A 22,058-nucleotide genomic window follows, 5' to 3' on the forward strand; every position below is an offset into this window, starting at 1 on the left:
AGGATAGGGACATAATTCAAAATGACCTTAGCAAGTTAGAGAAATGGTCAGAGGTAAACAGGATGAGGTTTAATAAAGAGAAATGCAAAGTGCTCCACTTAGGAAGGAACAATCAGTTCCATACATACAAGATGGGAAGCGACTGTCTAGGAAGGAGCATGGCGGAAAGGGATCTAGGGGTCATAGTGGACCACAAGTTGAATATGAGTCAACAGTGTGATGCTGTTGCAAAAAAAGCAAATATGATTCTAGGTTGTATCAACAGGTGTGTTGTAAGCAAAACTCGTGAAGTCATTCTGCCGCTCTACTCTGCACTAGTTAGGCCTCAGCTGGAGTACTGTGTCCAGTTCTGTGTGCCACATTTCAAGAAAGATGTGGAGAAATTGGAAAGGGTTCAGAGAAGAGCGACAAGAATGATTAAAGGTTTAGAGAACATGACCTATGAAGCCAGGCTTCATGAACTGGGCTTGTTTAGTTTGGAAAAAAGAAGATTAAGGGGGGACATGATAGCGGTTTTCAAATATCTAAAAGGGTGTCACAAGGGGGAAGGAGAAAATTTGTTCCTCTTGGTTACTGAGGACAGGACAAGGAGTAATGGGCTTAAAGTGCAGCAGGGGAGGTTTAGATTGGACATTAGGAAAAAATTCCTAACTGTCAGGGTGGTCAAATATTGGAATAAATTGCCAAGGGAGGTGGTGGAATCTCCCTCTCTGGAGATATTTAAGAACAGGTTAGATAGACATCTGTCAGCGATGGTGTAGACGGAGCTTGGTCCTGCCTTGAGGGTGGGGGGCTGGACTCGATGACCTCTCGAGGTCCCTTCCAGTCCTATTATTCTATGATTCTATGATTCTATGTTGACCATTGAGATAGCAATGTGCGGGCTTGTTTTTAGCTTAGCATAACTGCATCGCACAGGAATGTGGGATTTTTCCACACCCATGAAAGATGTTGGTAATGGACCAAATCTGTGTGTTTCAGATCCTGCCCTTAATTTACTTTTCAATGCCACAAATGTACTTAGAACATTAAGTAACTAATCAATCTCTGCAAGTTACAATGTACATTGGCGTGACCGGAAATTCTACAGTACATAGACTGAAATTAAATTTATAAGCCAACACACTTGGAATTTCAGTTTCCCTTTATATAGGACTTTGAATGGAAGAGCCAAGTCAAGGGACCAGAACGGAATATCTGTAATAGACTACCACCAATGTGGTCTTTCTTATGCCTCAAACCAAGGTACTGGGTGGATATTACAAATAAAGTTATTTGTGATAAGGAAACAGTTATCCTGGGAAGACAGCACATTCCTTAAATGTGTCAAATATGCATGGTGTGCTGCTAAAAAAAAATCCCTATCAGAAATGTATGACAGGTTACTCTGTACAGTAAAAGCTATGACTCTTTCCTCCTCTGGTACTGTCAGAGAGAGCCACAATTCAGAATAATAATACAATGTTTAGTCTACAGTTCTGTGATGCAAGCTCACTGTACATTTGCCGAAGTAGAAAGATTTCATTATACAATTTGATTAAGGAGAGGGAGCGGGAATTGATAGGTTATGTAACATAAGGGAATATGACATATCTGGGGGTAGTGCTTTCCTCTTGCCAGTCTTATATTGGTAGGAAGTGAAGAAGGCTTGTAGCATGAGTGATGATGGTGATGGTAAGGAGGGGCATTAGACCATAAGTGGGAATTATACAGGTTGCCATGGATTTCTTGCCAGGAGGAATTCACGCTCCACTACAGAGGCACCTTCTCTAGCTGCTAAACATGCTGAGATCCACAGACAGAGAGACAGAGACTCCAGAACCAGAGCAGGTTGTTAACAAACCCTTTAGAGGTATTGGGGGCAGGGCTATGTTGGTAGGCAAGCATAAGGAGAGGAAGAGACTTGCCTCAGAATGGAACTACCTGGTGGAGTGCCAAAATTTTACACATGGAAAATGTGAAGCACTCAAACTTTTACATGTTTCTTAAAGTTGTGCATGTGCAAAACATTCACATTTCAATTGTCATGACTCCCTCTGGCTCCCAGCTCACAAAACGTCTGACCAATTAAATCTAGGGTCCTTGCTGTAAAGCTCTGTAGGAACTTAATACGTCTGCTTCTTATGGAACAGTCTCTAGTGTGTTCTATCACAGGAAACTGATCACATCTTCCTAGAGGGAATTCTTCCAGCACATTCTCTTTAATGGGTGTAGAACCTGTGTATCTGACGGCTACCGTGCCACAGGCTTCAGCACATGGGACATGTCCGAGACAGAGAAAGATGTGGCTGAAGTGTACTACATGCTCTCAGTATATGATTGGTAAAATGGTGTCATGTTATTGGATTCTAAAGGTCACTTTGGCACCCATGGGAGGGCTGTTTGCCCCAAAAGTCTGTACAAAGGGGGTCATGTGAGGTGTTACATGAAAGCTTATGGTCTACTGATTCTGCTTATGTTATTCATGTACTTGTGTAATAGCTGTATGTGGAGTCATAAACATGTACTCTGTGTTGATGCTGGAAAATTCTCTGTCGGAGGCAGAGCAATGTGCCAGGAATGTTTGTTCAATGGTTATGCTAATTAGCGAGGCTCCAGGTACTAAAGACACACCTGAGGAATGAATCTGGATTCCTGCAGACCAGTCAGAATAATGATTGCTGGTTTGGGACACAAGGATAGGTTCCTGGGCCATGTGACCCACTCCAGCTTGGAAGAGACCAGGGATGGATATAAAATGCCATGTGGCAGACTCCATTTTGTCTTGAGTTCAGCTCCTGATCCCAGATGCAGCCTTGCAGGGAAGAACCGTGGACCCATCCTGACATAGGATGTACACCAGAGACTTTTAAGATAGCGGTTGTAAAATCTCTGCTAAGAGCCTGCATTGAGAACTGGGTGATTCAATGCATGTAATGTATTCTCCTTAACAACCTTACTCTCATGCTTTTCTTGCTTTTATTAATAAACCTTTAGATTTTAGATTCTGAAGGATTGGCTCAGCGTGGTCTTGTGGGTAAGATCTAGAGTGTAAATTGACTGGGACCTGTGGCTATTTTCTTGGGACCAAAAGAACCCGTTCGGGGTAGGTGAGATTGGGTTGTAAAACCCCTCACCTGTGTGCAGGCCTAGGGCTGATTGGGGCACAGAGAGAGCTGGGATGTCAGAGGGGTTTTGCTCGTGAGGCTTCAGGATAGCCAAATTGGCAGCTGGAGCGCTCAGTGTGACTGGTTTGTGGCCTATTTGGAAAGGTCCCTGATCTGGGGCTGTAAGGAGCCCTGAGTTTTGAACAATTCATCCTGAGCGGATGCCCTCAGTGGTGCCCAGACCCGGCCTGGTCCATCACAGAAGGTCTCTTGGGTCCATATCCTGCTGTCATATATTAATGCTACCTGAGGTTGCTGTATTCTGTAGGTGGTGCTAGGGCTAATGTCAGATTTCCCTCAGGCTCTGTAGCTCCTGTGGAAAGCAGAGAATTGGGTCAGAGGTATAGTTACTATTGGACGTTTAATGTGAATTTTCTCATATTGTTATGTTGTTCACTGAGGATATTTGATCTGTAAGTGTAATAGAATATTTATGAAAATTATCCTAACTGGTAATTTCCAGTCTTCTTAATACTCAAAGGGTTTTTAATGGTAATTATGAAGTAATGTTGTTTGAGTATGGACTTTATTAATTACTTATGCAACCTTCATGCTAAGTTAATAAGTTAGCAACGGTTTTGTATGGGAAAATTGGAAACAGATTATTTCAGCAACCATATAACTATATCATCTATTTTCTGTTCTTGTTACAATCATGCTGAAAATTTATTACAAGAATCCTTATGAAAGTAATAAAATAAAGGAAAATGATCATAAAGCCAATCACATATTTTATAGAAAATAGGAATATAAAATCACTTTGTGCTAGGTTTCTCTGCTGCAAAGCAATTTATCATTTAAGAAAAGACAACTTTCTGCTGGGTTTAAGCAGCTAATCTGTTCAACTTCTTGTGACCCATGCAGGAATGGGAATAAGTTTTATTATTTTCAATTTCAAAAAGCTTTACTCATCACTGGTCATGCTAACACAATCCTTCAGTGCCAGAGGCAGAGCAATTTGCCAATTCAGATACCTCTGCAAAAGTTCCCCCACCCATTCTTAAGAGTTGGATGTTTTGTATAAACACTTTCCTTGGCTATAAGATCTCAATTTCCTAGTATTCTAGGCCTATTTCCTTGCAAAACCTTTCAGATCTGTTCCTATTCAAGGCGCTTTTCTAACTTTTAGGTTTCGTAACCAAAAAAAAGACCCCACAAAAATGAATGCTAAACTTGCTTTAAAAATGCTTTGGATTAAGTAGAGGTAAAATTTAAATACCATTTTAAATTCAATTTTCAAGTGACATACTTTGTAGCAAAGATTAAAATGTGATTGCTGTTATTCTTACTGATGTTTATATCACATTGTATACTATAATATCATGTGCCTACATGATGCGACACAGGGCAAAATTTGGTTCCTACACATAGCTCCCTCCTCCAGCTAAGCACTCCCGTCCTCTGCATCTCCAAGCACTTCTTGGATCATTACCTAGAGGACTGGGGAGCATTCCCAAGATGGGAGAAACTTCCTCATAAGGGTCAGGTGACAAGAGTCTCCATAGCAATGTCAGACAGGACCCCAGAGGCTCACAAGGGATCAGTTGCTAAATCCCAGAACCAGGAGTGAGGGGAAAACGTGGCCCCAGGCTGCAGTGGGCGAATCCTGTATGCATCACTGCCAAGGGGAAGATGAGCCAAGACTGGTATATAGTTTGTGAGAATAATGCCTCTGAATTCCCTGCCCCCATCTCCACCCAAGACTGACCCCATCTACCTCTGCTGCTCCTCATTTTTCCACCCCCACAGTTTTCTGTCCTGGGCAACTGCCCTGCTTGCCACACCCTGGTAACAGCTCTGCTGCCTATAGAGAATTAGCCAACCAATGGCAAACTTAAGTCGAAGCTGGGACTAGGTGATTTTAATTATAAACAGGGAGTTTAATAACTGTAGTTAAAATACAACCTCTTTCCAATGATATGAAATCATCAAGCTGTGCAAGAGCTAACCTATGTAGCCATGTGCTCTTGCAACTATTGTACCAATCTTCCTCAATTTTCCTATATTTGTTAGTTACTTTCAACTTTTGTGTCTTGTGTTTCAAATTGAGAGCTCCTTGGGGCATACGTAATTGTAGAGCCACTGGGGCAATAGGACTGAGCTTGATTAGGATGTTTGTGCACAACCATAGTACACATAAATAAAATTAAAACTTGTATTCTTTCCCCATTTACCCAGTGCGTACAGCTCCATTATTTACAATATTTTTTTAATTTACATTAGTTGCTGACACACTAGTGCAACAGTCTTTGAAGGCCTTTGCTTGCACAATACAATTCAAAGTAGATATTTTAAAAGCTTTTATAACATTTTATCAGTACATCCGTGTTAGGCCTGGTGTGTTTCCTGTATTTTATTGTATAATACTGAACAATGCAAGCATTATGCTTTAGCAATGTTACACTTTGTCCAACGCGTCGCTGCTTCTGAGAGCCATGTGGAGCCGGGAAGGGAGCTTGCCTGCACTTTTAAAGGCCTAGTTAGCAGTTCTGACCATAGCTGCCGTGGTCCCTTTTCAACAAAGTGAGTAGGAAAGTTTAAAGGGGAGGATGTTCTCCTCCCAGACCATAACCCTACCCCAGGGCTGCTGTGCTCTTCCTGCCCCATGTGATGTGTGGGGAGGAATTCTGTCCTTCTCCTGTGACAACTCTTCTCCCAGAACATTAAGCCACTGTCCCTGGCAACTGGACCCAAGTGAGGAGCAAGACAGAACTGCTCCCAGTCACTGCTCTGTGCAGCATAGCAGCTGCCTGAGAGAGGGCCTGGCTATGGAGGGGCAGCAGCCCACTCCCTGTCTGGACTCAGCTTCCAGGGACAGAGGCTGAGCACGCCAGCGGGAAGGGGGCTCTGGTTCACTCGGTCCTTGCTCCCAGAAGCCAACTCTGGGTAGAAGTGCAGCCCACCATTACCACAAGCAGACTCTCTTGCAGGCAGCTGCTGCACTGCAGCGATTCCACCGAGTAGTGTCCTAGCAGTCCATGTGAGACGAAGCTCTGGTCCCTCTTCTTTCATTCCCTAACTGGGATGGCAGTCAGGGGAGCACTTGATCCCACAACTCCATCCCCCACACATGTTGCCTCTGGTCTCTTTTATGAAATCCACTTGTTTCATAATGTATATCAGTTACAACTACCCCTTGCAATTTCATTTTTGTATTGCAGTTTTCTGTGTTGTTCAACGTCCTAGGTCCTTCCCTTTGGAAGAGGGAACCTGTTAGTTGCTTGGCACAGCTATCCAACTATATAATGCTGAGTGTACAGCTACAGGTCTGTATCAATAATGAATTACAATCATGTATGAAACAGAATATTTTGCTCTATGGCTTCCTTGCCCCAAAGTCTCTTGAACAGGAAGTTTAAGCCCATCACAGGGGGCCATCCGCTGAAAATTAAGATATTTAGATGGATAAATTAGCCTGCAGTGCAAAACAGTTTTTTCTGTACAATCTCTTTCTCAGAAAGAATAATCATTGTTCAGAATCAGATTTTATTTGGGGATGCTGGGAGGAAAGAAAGGCAAGCACTTGGCTACTGCTCCCAAACAGTGATTTGTACAGAGAGCCAAATGGCAGTAGATTAACATGTTAAGTATACAGATCATTTTGACAGCTTCATGTTTATTTTCCTTCTGAGTGTGAATTGCGCAGGGCTAGAATTAGTCACAAGGACACATACCATTGTAAGGGGTGGCATGTTTTGGTGCCACCCCAGGAGCAGCAAAGGGAAGAAACTGATTCAGGGAAGCTCATATGACCCACCCTCCTATAGGCTGGCTGAGCTATGCAGGCTGACATGTTGTAGGGGTGGAGCTTGTTACCGGCACAGGGTAGTAAACATGTAGAAGCGCAGCATTCTTTGTCCCTGTGCAAGGACTACTGGTTCCAAGCTCAAGTCAGAATCTAACCTTAAAGAAACAAACTAGGAAAATAATTTGGTCATGCAGGCCTATTACAGTGTTTTGGGTAGGTTAAAAAGAATTATTAACAATTAAAATGTTCACTTTTAACATGAGACTGTGTGGCCTTTCCAAGACCTAAAGAGCTCTGTGTAAGCTCAAAAGCTTCTCTCTGTCACTGACAGAAGTTTGTCCAGTAAGAGATACTCCCCATCTTTCTCCCACCTTTTATTCTTAATTATGTTTTTCAGCCCATATTTTCATATTTCCCTGTCAGCTATGTTGCAAAGTGACACATTTGTTATGTAATACTGATCCAGGTCCTTAGAATGTATGTGCAAAAAGTAACTTTAACCACATTTCTGCTCTCCCATTCTTCAGCCAGCAGTGCATTATTCACTTATTCAGGAATAACATAGAGCAGCCTTCAGAAAACTCTAATTTGCGCTTGCTACCAACAGGAGGAGAAGCACGGAATCAGAGGAAGTAAAGATGCTTCAGCCATGCTCCCTTTCTCACCCCCACCCCTGCACCACACCTTCTTTACTTTAGCCCCAGAAAAGGGGATGTCATTGGAGGCACTGAGCTAGCACTAAATCACTAGAGGACCCTGCCCAGTATAGGTGTGACCCTTCTGTGAAGAGTTGCACTGATTATATGGTACAAATCAGCAGAAGCATAGCCCAGATCCTGGGCAAATTTATCTAATTCTATTTTGCTACTGCTGTGCAGGTTTTGTTTTTTACTTTGCCCATCTCTTCCCATATTAAGATAAAAAGAACCCAACATGCCCACACCTTCAATCTTATTCATTATTCAACATACAAAAGGCATAACAATCACAGGGATGGAGAGCAAAAAAACTGGAACTGCTGTGTATTTGGGACAGCCCTGCAATCTCATGTCCCATTCTTCACAAAGTAAGGAAAGCAACATGGTTGATTTCTTTACATAAAGACTGCAACTATATATTCACAGAGCACACTCTGCTGGTTGATTGACAGAACTGTATTGTGCATTTCAGATGAGGTAACTAATGTGCCTTCCTGAGCCATATAAAGAGAAGGATAAGTACATGTATTAATGAAGGATGAAAGATGATCTGGAATGCATGGGGCAGGTAGAAACCTGTGAAGTTTCACTCTTTCAGCCATGAGCAATAATGATGACTCACTTCCATAAGCAACTACTTTTGTAAGGAATGTCTGAACTTGATCAAAGAAAGATGAGGTTCAGGGATGAATGGGAAGAACGAGGAGACAGAAGCTGTGTGTCATTGCCATTTACTGATTTCCATTACAGTTCATAGGTTTTCCCCAAAAAAGTCCTGTACTGACCAATTTTTTTACTTGGAGTCAAACTCAAACTCATCCCAGGTGTAACTCTCTGGAAGTCAGTAGAGTTGTATGAGGGAGGAATTTGACATGAAATGCTTCTTCAGTCACTACTGCAATCCAGTTTGTTTCTGTTTAGAGATGGCAGGATATAAGTGAATATGTCAGTATAATGTGAATAAAACAAGCTGGATCTTAGCTGTTCTGAATAAGTTACAGGTTAATGCTTCATTAAGCACACTTTCAAAAGCACACTACCCATTTTCATATGTTGTAGGCTTCCACCAAGAGGTACCAATATAGCTTAGGTTTTGCTGCTTTTTTATTCTTTTCATTGGCATTGCATTTATGGTCTGTAGAAATTGTTTCTATTTCCTTCTCTTTTTAAAAAGAATAAAAGACAGTTGCAGATTTGGTGTGCAAGACACCCCTCCATTGTCCTGCCAATGTCCATTATCATGACTCTTCTCTAGGGGATGGGCTTACTTTAGATGCACATTCAGTCTTAGGCCTTATGGGTCATGTCTACACAGCAGGGTTTAACTTGAAATAAGCTATGCAAATTGAGCTACATCACTTGCGTAGCTTATTTAGAAATTGGGAGCATCTACACAGCACTTATTTTGAAACAGAGCACTCTTCCTCTGACTACCCTTACTCTTTGTACAATGAGGAGTACAGGAGTCAGAGTAAGAAATCCTCCAGCTTGACAGTATTTTGACATTATTTCAAACTAATTGCCTGCTGTGTAGACAGGGACTAAGTTATTTCAAAATAACACTAGTTATTTCAAAATAATATTGCTGTGTAGATGGACCCATGGAGATTACCAGTAAGGTTAGCAACCAAATATGTTGGTGGCTTTTGTGATGGGACTGACAATTGGACTGAGTCCACCAACTAATTTAGTTTAGGCCAGTATCAGCTGCCAGATATTAATCTTTTGGCAGACTCTAATGACTTATCTCAAACACTAAGCCAACCAGTTCTTCAAACCCCAAGAGATTTTGGATGCACTATGTTATCCAGCTATAGTTATCTGGTTATTCAGCTACTGGTGCAGCTTCAGTTAGCCTGCCTCATGCTCTATCCAGTGTAAGAACTGCAAAATTTTGAATTTAGCAAGTGAATAAAATTGTTAGTCTCTTCCTGACTCAGCTTAACTTCCAGTGTTAAAGCAATTGAAAAATACAATACTAAGTGTGCCTAAAATGTTTCAAATTGAGGTTTTTTGTTTACACTAAATAAATGGAGTGCCCATAGTATTATTACCTTGAGTTCTATTTTTTTCTGTTTTCACAAGCAGGAACTGGAGGGGAAGTCTTTAAAGAATATGGAGGCCTGCAGGAAGTGGTGATAGTGATTCAGTATGTGTTGCGTAGAACATCTATTTGTCATGACTTTTTTCTTTTTTATAAGAAATCTATAACTTTCAGCTATAAGCTTGTTTGGCAGATATTGTGTAAGAACCTCTGTTAAGTACAATTATAGCTGGCCCAGTTCCTATGGAAAATGCATTTTTATAATCATTGCAAATGTCACATTCTCTACCGATCTCAGAAAAACTGATATCCTGCCAATTGGTTAGAAAGCATTTTAAAGTGGAAAAATGGACAGTTATAAAAATGTGGACAATTTCTAGTTTAATGAAAGATGAACAATTTAAACCATATGTTTAGTGGACCGGGCAATGTTTTCTCTAGGTATTTAAGTAGTAAGCGATTCTTTTCATTAAGCTAGAAACTTTCTACAGTTCTAGAACTTGCCATTTTTCCAATTTAATATTGTACCCATTTTCAACTCCTACATATTCTCATTATTATTGTTTTTGATTCCTTCATCACCAGATTTCTTGTCATATTTTCCAGAATAATCTCAATATTATATTAAGAGCAAATGAGAATGAGAAACAAATTTCAGGTCTCCTGTAATGAGCCTTGAGTTTGCATGTCTCCTCTATAGCAGGCAGCAGCTGAACATTGCCTCTGTAATAGGGAGGGGGAATTCTCTTTGAAAGAACAGTACATAGAAATCATGACAGATATCAATTACTCACACTCCTCTTTCTTTCAGTCGGAAATGAATCACTCTCCCTGACCATATTTCTCAGAGCAAACAAGACACTGCCTGAGCCTTCCCACTCAAGCCCATGAGTCGCTTGCTCCCCCTTCTTCTCCCCACATGGGGCTGTCCCTAGCCACTTGCTCAAGCTCTGCCTACCCACCCTCTTCCATACCTCTGTGCAGGGCTGGCATTGCTGTTTATTCCTTTGCACCCTACTTTGACAAAAGTGAGCATGTGTCATGCTTGCTTTGCCAAATACTCAGAAGCTAGCAAGGGGACATCCCAGAGCCACATGGCATAATCCCATGGTGTGCTTGCATGTGTGGAATTCTTCCTTGTCCCCTTAAACTACTGCTGTTGCTTATGAGTACCAGAGTGGGGAGGTGGGCCCACCAATATCTACCCCAAGGTTTTGACCCTCAGCAACCATTAAAATGTTTTAGCCCTGATATCCTGGCAAAACTGAGTTATGTGTGTAAATTTCCTCAGCAGCTTTAATTGGTTGACGTATTGGCTGCCTCTGTTACCCCCTGTTGAGCAGTGCTGCCATGCACTATAATTATTGCTATGTTTCTGGAAGGTGGAAGCTGCATTTCAGTGGTGGATTAACTGAGCACTGTGTATAGTTTGTATATTGGTTTTGAAATGGATCTGATCCTACTTCTGAAGGGGTGAGAGCTTTGCCATTGATTTCAGTGAGTGGTGGATCAGGGCCTAAGTTTGCAAGGTTGAAAACACAATATAAAGGCAGTTTTATCAGCTCTCAATTTATTATACTAGTACAATTTTGACCTCTATTATAGGTTGTCTCCCTGTTATATGAAAGGCTGCAGCATCCACACAGTTTTGGAGAAGCAAAATGATAATTAGCAATTGATTCCTCTACATAATACCCCGTAGCTTAGTGGAAAGAGAACTAAGCTACATGCACAGAGGTTTGGTATGCAAACCCCACTTCTTTCACTAGCTGCTGTACCCTTCGCAACCCAAAAAGCTTCATATGTGGAATGAGGACTACCAATTTTCTCAAGTGTTACCGGGCCTTTGCATAAGGTCAGTGGAGGCAAAGCTGAACATACTACTCAGTTCTCTAATAGAAGAGAGTCAAGTCTCTTGCACCTCATTAGACACATTTTGTCTGGCTGTGGCTCAATGCTTGTGTAACCTTTGCTAGGACTGTGGCTCTCTGTCACTCTTAAGTACCGACCTAGTCAATACAGTTTTATGACTCTGGTACTATTTACATGCATACTGTGGGTTTGAAGATTATCCAAAGCCTGCTGAGTACCCTCATAGGGCTAAGAAATATGTAAATACATACATATCAAAGTTAGTGGAAGGACCCTGCCTTCATTGTTGGAATTATTTTATTTGGCAAAACTTATATTTATAAACGAATTAGAGGTAGCTGTCCCTTTGAGCATAGGATGTGACAGTAAGTTTGGGCCTGTCACAGAAATTCTCAGTCATCCCCCAGGGGGTGGGCATCAGGCCTCAGAAGCCCTTCAAATAGTGTTCAACCCCACACATGTCCATTCTTACTACAGTCATCTCCAGCCATATGGGCTGCCAGACTCAGGGACCATACTCCTCTCTCTCAGGTCAGTGTGTCCTCACAGCCAGAGTCAATAATAGTGGGTATAGCTCCCCACACGGGGCTGGTAAGAGTGAGGTTGGGGGAGCCAGGCCCACCCTCTGCACTAGGTCCCAGCCTGGGACTCTGTCAGCAGTAGAATGGTCCACCACTAGCTCTATGGGGAATTCCACCAAAACATGCCAGGCTCCCGGAGAACAACTCCCTACCCTGGGCTACTTCCTACTAGTAGTCCTCCCCAGCTCTTCCCTCCAGACTGGGACCTTCTCCTGCAGTTCCCTGTGTCAATTGTGCAACTTATTTCAAAATAGCTTATTTCAAAATTGGGAGCATCTACACAGCACTTATTTCAAAGTAGAGCACTCTTCCTCCGACTTTCCTTACGCCCTGTACAATGAGGGTTACAGGAGTTGGAGTAAGAAGTCCCCAGCTTCACAGTATTTCAAAATTATTTCCAAATAACTGCCTGCTGTGTAGACAAAAACTAAAATATTTCAAAATAGCGCTAGTTATTTCAAAAGAATGTTGCTGTGTAGATGTACCCTAAGCTCACTAGTGTGGATATGGCCTCAGTGTTTGTTCCCTGCCTAGCACAATGGAGCATTGATTTTGGTTGGGACCTCGAGGGAAAGCTCTTGCTGGAGGGGCTAAAATCACCTTCTCCACTATAAATTTGTGAGGAGTGAAAGTTCAGACAGATTGGCAGACAGATGAAAGAAACATTGCTTTTTTATATAATAATCCCATTAGCTTTTTATTGAATGATTTTTGGAATGATTTCATGATTTTTAGTCCAGTATCACAATACTTGAACTTTTGGGACCTTCAATACCATAAAAGTAAAACTAAACTAGCATTTATTATTAGGCGTGCCCTTCTGCCCCCAAATTGTGAGCCAAACTAAAAATGATCCGCACTGAGCAGAATTAACAAAATAAAATAAAATGATTTCACTATTCTGTGTGCCCACACTGCCTTACAGTGATGTTTCCTGAGTAGAAGGAGACAGTACACGCTTCTTCAAGGTTCAGTGGGAAGACACCTGGAAGGAGGGAAGAGTGAGCAAATAACATTAACATAAAAATCCAGTTAAAGCAGGACAACTAGCATCTCTTTCTGATTTAGGACTATGGTGTGCTAGTAGCATTTCTTCCCTTTTGAGGGTTGTTTGCCCTCTACTAATATAACACTGTCTTGGTTTATGAGAAATTCAGTATGAGCTACCATAACAAACTGCCAATGGCAATACAGTTGGGATTTTATCCTGTCTCTAAAAACAACCCTCATAAAACTTTTACACTAGAAAATACATCCACGGTTACTGTACTTTGGAATTTTATATCACTTCAGCTATTTCTCTGGTTAGCAATTCTCAGCCCACTGGTTACAGCTTGAGCAGGCTATAAACCAAGCATGTCTCTACAGATCATCTTTAGATGACACTACAAGGTCTTTTGGCTCTACACAACACTCTCACGGTGACCTTCACAGCACCATTTCCATGCTAAGATCCCATCCCAACATCAGGGCCTGCCCTCTCTGGTGTGGCCAGTCTCTTTCATATAAGATGAATGGAGCCGTTCATACCTCTTGGAGCCATCATTACAACTTGTCAGCAGACAAGGCAATATGTCAGTTCCATTCGGCTCATGTTTTCAAGCTTTTCTTTGTATCCATGAGGGCTTTCAATGGCTATTGTTTTTAAATGAAAGTTAAGAGCCTGATCTCATTGTGTGATTCCACAAGCTGAGGCCTAAGGCACAGGCCTGTAGTGGCTATCCCTGAATCTTTTTGTTGAAGGATAGAAACAAAGTGATACCCGCTCTTTAAAGCGGCTTACAATAGATTGGGGCAGATTTGCCTCATTGGTGTGAGGCGATGCAAACTGTATCTTCTTATCCCAGCAAGGCCTGCTGCATCCCACCAGGGATTTATCCCTAATGAAGGCAGGCAATATTTCCTCCACCACAAGGCTTTGGAAGTTCTACTTAAGGAAAAAGAGCTTTAAAATCCATCAGGAACTTGCTAGGAATCACGCTGGAGGAATCTGAAACGATGTGCAGAATTTTCCCCATCAGCTCTCCCAGTTCTACCCATTTTCTACACTGTGCTGGCTACCTGCCTCAGTTAGGATATGTCTACACTGCAGAGTTTTTTTTCAGAAAAAGAAAAAACTCCAGTTACATCCACACTGCAATTGCATTCTTCTGAAAGAAAATGGAAAGAACAGAGGGGTTTTCCAACATTGGTAAACCTCTTTCTACGAGGAAGAAGCCTTTTTCCGAAAGAGCCCTTAAGCCTTTTTCCGAAAGAGCCCTTTTGGAAAAAGATGTGTGGACAGGGAAGAGGGAAATCTTTCGAAAGAAGAGAAAAGAGGAAAAAGCACAGGTGTCCTGATGGCCACTAAGTCCATAGTAACCACAGCTTAAATGCGAGATAGCATCCATTCAGTATGGATGCTATATTTTGAAAAAGCAGATCACTTTTTTGATGCGCTAGTGCTGTGTAGATGCACTCTTTCAGAAAAAGCTTTTTCTGAAAGGGAGTTTTGGCAGCTACTACCACTGCAGACTCTGACCTCAGTGGACTTTCTGCTATCTGGACAGGTGGATGCTGATGCAAACCCTGAATGAGTACAGCCCTTTCTCTGTATCACAGAGTTAGGTAAATCACATGCCTTTGCCATGCTATTCCCTAAACTGTCTTTACACAATCTCCTGGGGAACTCTGCAGAAGTTCTCAAACTGTTTTCATAGTGCCACTGTTTCCAGTAAGCTGAATGCTTGGGCAGCCACCTAAGAGAACTTCAATGACACCCAGATGATTAGCCAAGCTCCTACAGGTGGCAACATGTATTTCTATGGTGGTGCACATCTGCATCTGCCTCGGAGCACATAACAAATTTTATTCCATTCCATGGATGGAAAATATTAGAAGGAATATTGGTATGGACCATACCTTAATAGAGTGTTTCAGTGACATTCGTTCATGATCACACAGGCCCTGTTTTCCCTCTAAGCTGGGTGGCAGCACAGCTACACAGGTAATTAATCAGGCTGTGCTCAGAGCCCTGAGCCTCTGACAGGGCAGGGCTGATTAATCACCTGTGAAGCTGTGCTGCCTTGCAGCTTAGAGGGAACAGTTGCACAAACCCCCTCTCCTTTCATTCACAGTCACACCAAGTGCCTTCCTGCCATTTATGTACTTTGTGGCAACAACAGAAAATGCTTATGTAGAAAAGTGATATTAAGAAAGCTTTTTATATATTTTAACTGTCTTTAGTACAATATACAGGTTGGACCTCCCTTGTCTGGCACCCTTGGGACCTGACTGGTCATGAGTGGGAGATTTTTCTGGACCAGGGCCCCCTGCCACCACCCACCCAGCCCTGTCCCAGCCACCAGCCTTCCAGCTGGCTCCATCCCTACTACCAGTCCCTCACCCCACCAGCCCCTCACCCCTGCCCTGCAGATCCCCCACCTTTCCAGCTCCAATGAGCAGCCCTGCTACCACATGCAGGGCTTTCCATCCCCAGTGGGTAGCCCTGCTACCAGCAGCCCCCTGTCCTGGTGGCCCACAGAGATCCCAGCCACCAGCCCTCCACTGGGACTCTCTGGTCCTGGAACATCTGTGGTCCGATGGTGCCAGACCAGAAAGTCCCAGTTTAGAGAGGTTCAACATGTAGACGCTGGAAATGAGGAGCAGTATATGATCAGTGGCTTTTGTTCTTTGGGCCACCAGTGGTTCTTGGTTTGGGAATCACTGATACAATCCACAAATAAAAGACTAGATCCAATAATAATCAGAGCAGTGCCAGCTGTCTTGGAAATCAAGACATACTTTGATTTCCTAAAATAATTACCTTCACTACCATAACTATCCTGAGATAGCTGGCATGCATGTTCCCTGCATGAGAGTGTTGACATGTTTCTTTCTAAGCCCATACTAGAAAAGGCTGTTATTTCTTTCTGTGATGGTGCTGTGCTGTCATTCCAGACTCTGCTGTTACAATATTTTTAATGTATTAACAGAATTGTTATCTGACATGATGTTTGAATATTTTCTACCTGCTGGTTAGGAAAATGTGTCAATTTTTCAAGCTCTTTGAAAGCAGGAGCTACTTGGATTAAAACTACCTCCTTGATGACTTTGCTGTGTATACCAGAGCTAATTCTCTGCTGTCAGCAGAGCTTGCTATGGGCATTTCCTTTGGAGTACTTATAAACAAACACTTCTTTAAAGAGAAGAGGATTACAGCAGAGGATTTGTGAAAAGAGAAATAAAATGCCGTAAAAAAGAGAAGCAATTTCTTATATATGTATTTTCCTGCTGGGATTTTCACTTCTGGTTAGCAGAAACATAAATGGAAATATGGTAAATATGTGCTTTTTTGATTAATTGACTTGTTCCTGCCGACTGGTAAACTAAGCTTATTTTCTCCATCTACTGGACTATTATCATTATTGCAGCTACTTTCAATGTGATTTAAAGAGAATCTCATGTATATTTACTTAATTATGAACTGTAACTTTCTGTTTTACATCTTGCCAGTACAATAGCTTTGTGAGAAAGTACTTAATTAATAAATAATGTATAGTCCTTATACAGTCAAAATCACTTTCTTGGTGCTGGCTTTTAAAGGACAAATACATGGGGAGATGTGGAAAAGTACATAGTCAGCTTGATAACAAAAGAATCCAAACCAAGCATAAAATTTAGAAAGGAATTTCCCATGCCTTTAACACTCACATTTACACATCAAATGCTATGAATGGGAGTGGGACACATCCAGCCCACTTAATTAACTTCATTAACACAGGCCCTACAATTGACAGGAAAATACTTTTTGCTGTTATTTATATCTTGGATTCTGTTATTCCCACTCCAACTCATCTGAGGAAGTGGGTTTTATTCATGAAAGCTCATGACTATCTCTATATTTTTGTTAGTCTCTACGGGTACATCTACACAGCAGTATTATTTCAGAATAACTGATGTTATTTTGAAATGGCAAAGTGCGTATCTACGCAGCAAGCCATTATTTTGAAATAATGTCGAGCTGGAGGACTTCTTACTCCAACATCTGTAACCCTCATTTTAGTAGGAGTAAGGGAAGTTGAAGGAAGAGTGTTCTTCTTTTGAATTCCTGCTGTGTAGACAGCGCCAAAAGCCAAATTAAGTTATTTAATCTTCAGCTACACAATTGATGCAACTGAAGTTGCATATCTTAATTCAGCTTTTGCCCTGCTGTGTAGATATACCCTAAAGTGCCCCTTTTGTTAGTTTCTAAGATGCTACTTGTTATTTTTAAGGTTACAGATTAACACAGCTACCCCTCTGATAATTTAAAAAAGGATTCTCTTAATCCTAATATCATACACAGTGGTCACATCTAATTAAAATTAAATTAGTACCATTTGAAGTTCAAAATCCAAGAGTCCTTTAAGTAAATATCTACATGAATATACCAAGAGTTAACCAATCTCACAATTCAGAAGTAAGGAGGTAAATCTATGCTAAAGTAATATAAGAATTCATACTGGAAGATTCATTCCTTTTGGCATATGGTCTGTTGCTACCTCAGGCTATTTATTTATTATTACTGCAGTAGTGCTGAAGACCCCTTGTCATGGACTAGGACCTTCATTGTGCTAAGTGCTGTACAAATCCAGAAGAAAAAGAAGCTCCCTGCCCAAAGAACTTACAATTTTGTCCTTTGCCTAGGCAGTAGCAGGTTTGAGGTCTTCAGTGCGGGTCACTTTATCATTGGAAAAGAAATTGAGACAAAGACTTGGAATATTTTCTAGGCTTATTTGTTTATATTACATCCAAATCTGTATGCCTTCAATGGAGATGGTAAGCACAACAGAAAGGCTACACAAATAATTCCACTTGTAGAAACCCTAGCCAAGCTACTGCTGTGTCAAGCTCCATAGTTAGAAATGGAGCTCCATTTCTGATCCATTTTCTTTTTGTTTTGCCTTGCACAATAATCTGGGGAATCCCTTAGCTCACAGTCATGATGCAACCTCATGGGTCCACTATACCAGTGTTTCTCAACCAGTGGTACTAGTACCCTTAGGGGTACTTGAGAGAAGTCTGGGGCGGTACTTAAACACACATGAAATTTGGAGAAAATTGAACTTTTGTTTTTTAAGTTTTACAGCGCTTTATTATTTTTGTACTTTTTACACCCACAAATTTCATTCCCTGCCCGGCTACGATTAAGTTGTTAAAACAAATGTCTAGAAAAAAAATGGTGTGTCTGAAAACTGTAGGTACTGAGGGTACTTACAATTTTTTTAAAGGGGTACTTTATAAAAAAAGGATGAGAAACACAACACTATACCACTCATAGGTTATTTAGTAGGAGTCTTGGGTATTAACTTCCCGTCTTTCCAGCTACTCTGCAGCACAAAGTACTCTTTACACATCTTCAGCCAACCTAATCCTAAGAGTCCTGAGCAATGGCAACTTCTGTCTCGGTGTTCAATGGGGTTTTATGTTTGTTGTTTCCGTTATTTTGTAACAAAAATATGCTACTTTTCAAGTAAAAAGATTTTTTTTCTAATTACAGTACCTGCCCTTTATAGTAAAACAGAGTATCAAGCTAGCTTATTTCCTTATTAACCATAATCACCAGTAATAAATGCCCTGCAAGCCAAATTCCTTCATTGGAAATTGACTTCAGTGTGAGTTGCAGGTATTTAGTACATCTCAAATGGTATGTCCACATTTGGGGGTATGATTTTCAGCTCAAGGAGACATTTTTGCATTTGCTCTGATTAAGCGAGCATGCTAAAACTAGAACACAAGTGCTGTAGCACAAGCGGTAGTAGGGGCTAACTACCCATGTACCTATCATCAATTGTGAGGGAGCATGCACTGAGGGCAAATTCCTTATGCTGCTGTAGCTACATTCTATTTTTAGCTCACTAGCTCCAACAGAGCTAGCTTGAGTGTGTCTCATCCCTCTGGGAATCCTTTCTCCAGCTTGAAGTGTAGACATACCCAGTCAGGTTGTTAGCGATCATAGGTACCCCTCAAAATTGGTTAGCTGAACTAATGGACACAAATGAAAGTGTGAGCTGCACCTGATTTCTTTCTTTCTAATCAATTACACTGTACCAGCCAGCCCATATATAAAAATGTATGCATTCTCTTCCTACTATATTCTGTACTTACTCGCACAGATATAAATAAAGAGACTTCAACTCTGACTTCAGATACTTATGCAGCAAGAAACATCCCTGGACTTGTTTGGACCTAGAGACATAGGACCAGCAGTATTTTTCCACTATAGAAATACACTGTAGTTTGACAATGTTAAGTAATATCAAGAATGGACTTTCTCTTAAAAATGACCATATAAGAATCTTAATCAACAGGTCTATTCTCTGGGTGTAACCAGAGTCATATATGCTGAATTTAGGGACCAAAAACCACAAATATAAGTTTCATTCCTGTTAGCCTGTAGAGCCATCCCAACTATAAGAGAGTGAGCTGAGTCTAAGAGAAGGCACACAATTTCTTTTCCTTTGAGGGCATTGAAGAAATATTTATGACAAGCCCCATCCTGCCAGGTGCTGCATATTCTGCTCTCCCACTCAAATCAATGGACGCTGAGGACATTCAGTAGCTCACAAGTGTTGCTCAGCGCCTTGTGAACTCAAGCCAGGAATTCCAACCTCCAGCTCAGTACCAAGCTGAGTGGCATGCAGTGGAGGTTTTGCAATGAGGTACATGGACTCCTGCTCCAGATTGATTTCATTTATTCATTTTTCTAAGTTAAATACAGTTGCTTGCATCCCACTTCTGTGTGATGCTCCAAGCTATTAATTTAACAGAGCAACTTTTTGCAATGCACTGAAATGGAGCTACTGCCCCAGGGTGTAGAGAGCATATGTTCAGATGCTAGTAGCGGTCTCTGCAAAATCTGCCTCACCACTTCAATGAACAAGCCAACACGAGAGCAATGAAGGGCCCTTTTAAAAATGACCTTAAGCACCAAGAATATGCAGATTCCAGTAGGGGGCTCCAAAGCAGCAGCAGCAGCCACCACAGATCTACTCATTTAACAGGCTAAGAACTACAACATGATGTTTTCAAAATGCCACCTATTGAGGAGTTTATAGGAGGCTGGGGGGAAACAGTGCCCCACCTCATATTCTGACATGGCACTACCACTGGTTACTCAGACTGGGCACCAGAAAAAGATTTGCAAGCGCGAGCTAAATTTTAGCATTCCCTCCCAATCTCCTCCCCAAAACATACACCTCGTAAGTCCATATAATTCAGGTGATCATAAGATGACTAATTAAATACAAATGTTATTTATGTGATATAAAATAATAAATATAACTGTTAGCTTATTCACAATGGACCAAATTCTGTTTACCTTCACTGTCTCTGCAGTAGTACCGAATCCCGTCAGCTGATCTTCTGAAATCAGTAGGACTGCTCGAGGAGTAAGGTATTAATCCTGAGGGAATGAAGGTAATCAAATTTCTGGCCCAAAGAAAGGAGAAGAAGTGAAACCTACAGGAAGAATCGTTTATATGTTGAAGGAAAATACTTTGATCAGTGACATAGTGGTATTATCAGAGATACGATCATATAATGATATCTGACCATATCAGTCTGCATAGCAGCAAACATTTCTTTTGACAATGTAAATGATGAACATCCTGAGTTTCTACTCATCTCAGTAAGAGACAAGGGCACTTAGCACTTTGCAGGATCAATCCATAAACTTTTCCTAAGAAACTACATTGGAATTGGATTTTGGTCATCACTGTTTGGTGTCATCTTTCAACTAAATGGATCAAATTCCAGATTTCAATTCCCCCTTTGCTATGATCAGCATGCTCTTGGTTGCAAGGATCAGATAAGAAATCTATCTGAATTTGTTGGTGGTAGAGGTGATGGATTTTCAAAGCTTGTAAAAACTGGGAGTATTTACACAAAGGAAAAAAAGAGGAATTACTTCTAAATGAAGATAATAAGAGCATAAAGATATGAAAAAGGGAGAAAAGTCATTTAACAGAATTCTTCAGATGACTCTAATAAATCATATATTTACACTGAAATGTCGCTGTAATGGGTTCACCTTGTTCTGGAAGTCAAATGTCAATCTAATCTTTGAGTTTAGATTTAGATTGTATCTGTCGCAGGCTCTGTAACAGGCTTGCCCAGCGTTTTTAGAAAATGCTGACTGCAAAAACAATTTTCAGTTTTTATTATTAATTGAAAGGTCTTTTCACTTGTGTATTCCTGGATGCCCTTTTCATTTAGCACAATAGTATTTATGAGAGGAAAATGCTATTTTGTAAAGATACAATGTAAAATGGAGAAATAGTTCACAGGCCCTTCAAAAACATCAATACATAATCCAGAAAAACCTCTCATTCTTATAGTGTCTAAAATGGGAACATTTTTATGCTCTACTGATTTCTTTAATGCAGCAGCTCCCAGAGAGCAGATCTATCAAGACATCCCACAGAGACAGAGATGGAGAGAAATGCTTTTTGAGGGGGAGAACCAGACAATTGATATATTACCAGTGTCAGTCTTCAAGCTGTGTTTGCATGTTGTCATTTGTATTCCTTGGTTATTAGCAGCGTAATGCCAGGGTAGCCCAAAGATTCTGCATGCTGCTGTTCTCAGAATCTCATACACTGTAGCAATCTGGACAAAGTGGAGCCGCCATCAATAGTTTTTGTTGGTCTTCTGTTCTGCTTGACTTCTCCTTTGATTTGTGTCAGAGCTGCACCTTTCCAATTTCTTCTACTCTGTTAGCTCATCCCAGAAGCTGTAGGGATTGTTGTAGAGTATTAAGAAGTGAAAAACGATTGTCAGTCACTGTTCCAAGAATAGAGATCGATACATGAATGAATGCAAGATATAGTTGTACAGAATAAGGGGGCTATCTATGACATTGGAAGCCCAGGCTAGTTGTTGTTACACTGAAAAGAGGCAGTAAATCATGTAATAGGCAGACATTATGCATTTCTATATGTCTATTAA

This window comes from Pelodiscus sinensis, chromosome 4 (genome assembly GCF_052426305.1).
Source record: "Pelodiscus sinensis isolate ZL-2025 chromosome 4, ASM5242630v1, whole genome shotgun sequence".
NCBI lineage: Eukaryota > Metazoa > Chordata > Testudines > Trionychidae > Pelodiscus > Pelodiscus sinensis.